The 5,195-nt window shown below is 29.5% G+C and overlaps 1 long non-coding RNA gene across 1 annotated transcript; it reads right to left on the reverse strand.

Annotated features, from left to right (window-relative positions):
- Positions 1-1,424: 1,424 nt before the first annotated feature.
- On the reverse strand, positions 1,425-3,587 carry LOC134279751 (uncharacterized). The gene is made up of 3 exons (XR_009994750.1): positions 3,492-3,587; positions 3,270-3,339; positions 1,425-1,516 (listed from the first exon to the last, which is right to left on the reverse strand). It is a non-coding gene; the product is annotated as an uncharacterized LOC134279751 (long non-coding RNA).
- Between the last annotated feature and the right edge of the window lie 1,608 nt (positions 3,588-5,195).

Raw genomic sequence — 5,195 nt, forward strand, 5'->3', positions numbered from 1 at the left:
GGCTTTTACACCAACAATCATCTTCTAAATCATAATTAGGCTACTGCGTAAAATTATGAGGAAAATATAAGAATTTTATGAGGAAAACGAATTCCATTCCCCCATCCTAGATTCCCCCCGTTAAAAGGTTAAAAATCCTAAAATTTTTAATCATTCACTTTGTAGAAAACTAGATCGGTATCAATTATAAATAACTTGTTTAATAGATATCATACTCTTTATTTAAATTACTGAAATTTTAAGTTATATTGCAGAATGAGATCTTTAGGTAACAATTCTTTATATTTATTAACCAAGTGTAAATCGCCAGCTTACACATGGACTGTTCATGACCAAGAAATACACGCTTGTCAATCATCAGTATCACAAAAAATTTTGAATGTTTAAGACAAAATTTATGTTGAAGAAAAGTATACCTACAGTTTCTGTTGAAAATGAATTAGGTATACTTTTATACTGACACGCACAAGAAACGCAACAAGCAGTAATCTACAAATGTTTGAATTTTTTATCGAATGATTTTTAAAAAGAATACAATAAGGCTAAACTTACTTTTCAGAACATCAGAGATTTGATAAAATTGTCAAATGTTTATCTTTTAACTTTAGTAAGTAACATATGACCTTTAAAACACCCCTTCCCAGGCACTTAATTACAACGTGCAAGACTGTCCTAAAAAACAATTACAGCTTAATTTTTAGATACAATAGGTTAATCAATATCGAGATCTGAGCGAAGGAGTTATTTTTTGACTTTTTAAAAGCCTGTTTTTTAAAGATGATTAGGTCGAATTTTCTTAACTTAGTGCATTGTAGTAACCCTTGAACTTCCGGTCCAAGGACTATCATTTATGCATATATGATACACAAGACCCCGTTGAGGCGTAATGCAGTGTATTTTTGCATCATCAACTCTCCATCACCTTTACGTTGAGATTTTCCAGTTAGTGCAATGGAAATGCTTACTTAAGCCATTTTCGAGAAGCCTTAGCATCGTAACGGGAAACGAAAGGAGATTTTATTTTTTGAAATATTGCTGCTTTACTTAAGATGAACAGTATAAACCCTTAAAACTCCCATAATATTGCCAAATGTTTCGTTAAACATGCCATTTTTGATTTCTATTAAGCAGACTCAAACTTGACTTCCGGTTATGGTACGAAAATCGTTCAACCGTTAAATTAGCGATATTTACCAAAATTGAAGATATCCAAAATTTTAAAATACAAAATTCTTTACTTTACATAATTATTTCCCCCAAATTGGGGTGTTGCGTTTCTTTTGCGTGTCAGTATATATACATGTATAGAGGAAAAAAAAAGAATAATTACATTGCAGGTGTACTATATATACATGTATAGAGAAAAAAATAACTTTTAAGAACTGTTGCATTTCACAAGTATATTAAGATATGAATGAACTTACCTCCCTGAAGAAATCTCCTTGCCTCCGGTAACGTAAAATCACAAGCCAGTTTCCTTCCCGCAAATTTCATAGGAATGTCCACACATATTTTCCTTAAACAGGACATACAACAAAACGTAAAAACAATTTACCATTAAGTCAAATGCTGACTGAAGTTTTTCATACCAATTGTTAGTCCATTATTTGCACCCTGAATTAACGATGGATTTTCCGGTATTTCATGATAAAGACAAGGAGCACACGACGGGTGTAACCAGTTGGCAGAGGATGTTCATTCCTCCCTTGGCACCTGCTCCAACCTCTGTTGTTTTGGAGGCCCGTTTTTGCTCTTTCCCTATTTTGTATTGTGTTATGGAATTTTGATCTTGAATACTGTTCGTTATCCCCATGTTCATTACACTACTAATTTTGAACATAATTTTGCCAAGGATTTAATCTTTACTATAGATATTTTCAATAATCATAATAATCACTCATCCAGTAAATAAGAAAAAGCTGTTTACAAAGATGACTAGCTCTAGATTTAAGTAGAATACATGCGTGAGAACATAAGTCTGATATCCTGAAATCTTAAAAAAAAAAAACCACACAGTCCGTTTTTTTTTTTTTTTTTTTTGCATTTTTGGAAAGAGATGTATTTTATTTCTTATTTTTTTTTGTCATTGTTAAAGATATGTTAATTTATATTTTTTGCAGTTACAAAAATACTTTTTAAGGCAACATAATGTGGTCATGCAATTTCATAATTTACAAACAATGCTTAATTAAATCTTATTCTTGAGTTTAAAGTTATGATTTTGCATTGTGAAAAAGGCAGAATATCACACATGATGTCAGACTCAGTTCAGAAATAATGTGAATTTAAATATATGAGAATGTATAGGCACACGAACAAAAAACTAATTTCAGTCACTAAATTAAAAAAAAATTACAAATTTATTTTAAGAAATTCATAATGCTGACTTTATTAGCCTATGCTGATCATACTGTTTTAGAAAGAATTTACATGCTTGTTCCTTAATATACTCCTTTGAGAAACTTAGTCTCTTTGCTGTGACCCAAGCTTACCCGAAGTTTCGTGGTTTGAACAAAGTTAAATCTTCAATACAAGAGACAGAGGATGCTTGCATATAAATATGATATATTTAATATATGGATTTGTTTTTCTTGTGAAGAGGTTTATAAAAGTTTTTTTCTATGTAAGTAACAGACTACTCATTGTGGTCCAAATCTCCACCAAGAGGCCTGATTTTGAACAAATTAGCAAGAACCTTGACTATGTAAGACTTTACATGAATTTTTATTTTTGGGGTTGCCACCAAAATCTCATTTAATCTATGTTATCTCTTCTTGTAAGAGGGAGCGTCTAATACTTTATTTGTATAAAATGGACTTCCTACACTTGCGGATACCAAGTTTGCATGAATTTGGCTCAATAATGAGATAACTGATGATACATGTTTACATGTTAGTCCAAAATGTAAAATACTTACAAACGGAAAATTAGAAAGACGCCGGACAAAATATGATTAGAAAAAAATCTTACTTGATATTTCAGATCTGATGAGTCAAAAAAAAAGTATTTTGTGAACTGTAAACTAACTTATTTTATAATGGTTAAACTTAAAGTTAAATGTTTTCGGGGTGGAAAAAAGACCCAATAAGTTATGACTCAGATAAAACGAAAATTATTCATTATCATCACTACCAAAACTCTCTCTAACCCGAATTAAAATCTGGAGTACCCAATACTATTTCCATGCCTCAAAAATCTACTATCCCACAAAGAAAATTTTGATTTTAGTTTCACAGTTCGTGGAGGAAATTTTGCATAAAAATACACACCTTTGTAGCGTATAAGTCTGGACTGAATGAATGAAATGCAGGACAGCAATAACCAGAATAACCAGAAAAACTAAAAAAAAAAAACAAAACAAAACAAAAAAAAAAATATGAAGAAAACGATCTATTAGAAGAACATTTAGGTGTTAATCAATGTTCTAGCTGTAATTTTTAGAGAGAGAGAGAGAGAGAGAGAGAGAGAGAGAGAGAGAGAGACAGACTCACGCCATTTGAAAATATCCATGTTATAGGTAATCTTTTTTTAAATGAATGCTTCCTTGATAGAATGTTTCCTTATTTTAGTATACAACAATGTACATGTATCATAAATTAAGGCAAAAGCTTTTTTTAGTATACAACAATGTACATGTATCATAAATTAAAGCAAAAAGCTTTCAAGTCACAATTCATCTACTATATGTATGACAGAATAAAAGAAAACAACAGGAAGCGTTTTATTTTTATATTTTGACACTCTTGGAATTTTATACTGAATCTTGTTACTTCCTTATACCCTATCTCACTTATGATTATTTCTTCTTCCTTGTTCCTCTGCGTTTATCTATATATTCTATTTCCAAAATATTAATAAACTTTAAAACCGCTACTTGATTTATGAAATAAGTACGGAAGCCCATTTAGGACCTATCAAAAAATATTTTTGAATTCGTTATAACAATTTTTAGAATTCGTTACAATGAATTTAATTTGTTATAACAGATTTATTGAATTTGTTATAACAAATTTAATTTGTTATAACAGATTCATTAAATTCGTTATAACGAATTTTATTTGCTATTACAGGCTTATTGAATTCGTTATAACGAATTTAATTTGTTATAATAGATTTATTGAATTCGTTATAACGAATTTAATTTGTTGTAACAGCTTCAATGAATTCGTTATAACGAATTTAATCTGTTATTACAGATTTGTTGAATTCGTTATAACCAAATTCTTGAATTGGTTATAACTAATTCAACAAATCTGTAATAAAAAATTAAATTGTTATAACGAATTCAATGAATCTGTTATAACAAATTAAATTCGTCATAATGAATTCTAACAATATATTCTAACAAATTGAATTCGTTATAACGAATTCAATGAATCTGTTATTATAATAACAAATTAAATTTCGTTATAACGAATTCAATAAATCTGTTTTAACAAATTAAATTCGTTATAACGAATTCCAAAAAATCTGTTATAACAAATTAAATTCGTTATAACAAATTCTAAAAATCGTTATAACGAATTCAAAAATATTTTTAATAGGTCCTAAATGGGCTTCCGTAAATAAGCATTTATTCGTACCGTTAAAAATCTCATTTACATCTTCATACGTCAATATATGAATACGACGTCTGAATGTGAGAAAACTGGAGTGAAGAATTCATAAACTGTTTCATTGTTGTTCATATGATACAAACATTGTCGAATTGGTCAATGTGTTCAAGATTACTGATCTTAATTGTTAAATACAAAAAATATGATTGCTTTCATCTTGTTCATAAAAATTGCGTTTAAACAGTCAAAATGGTACATTATGGAGGACATCCAACTTTTCTTACAATCTATTTTAATATTTCTTTGTTCTATGATCGATACAATGACTTTGTCAGCAAACACAATTTTACATTAAGTCAAATGCTGACTGACGTTTTCCAACTATTTGTAAGGCCATTTTATCTATTTACGATTTGAATTGTCGATGAATATTTCCGTTGTTTCTCAGTTATGTCAAGGACTATACGGCGGTTATGACACCTGATAATGAGTCATGTTAATTTTGAATACTAACAATTATACATATGCAAATGTCTAACCACTACAGATTGGTAATGTTTATTCAAACAACTATTCTAGAACTGATGGAGTAACTGACCAGTAAATTCTGAAGACAACTATGAACATCCATCGCTTCTT

This window comes from Saccostrea cucullata, unplaced genomic scaffold (genome assembly GCF_032062105.1).
Source record: "Saccostrea cucullata isolate Sc308-1 unplaced genomic scaffold, CSIRO_AGI_Scuc_v1 ctg9337, whole genome shotgun sequence".
NCBI lineage: Eukaryota > Metazoa > Mollusca > Bivalvia > Ostreida > Ostreidae > Saccostrea > Saccostrea cuccullata.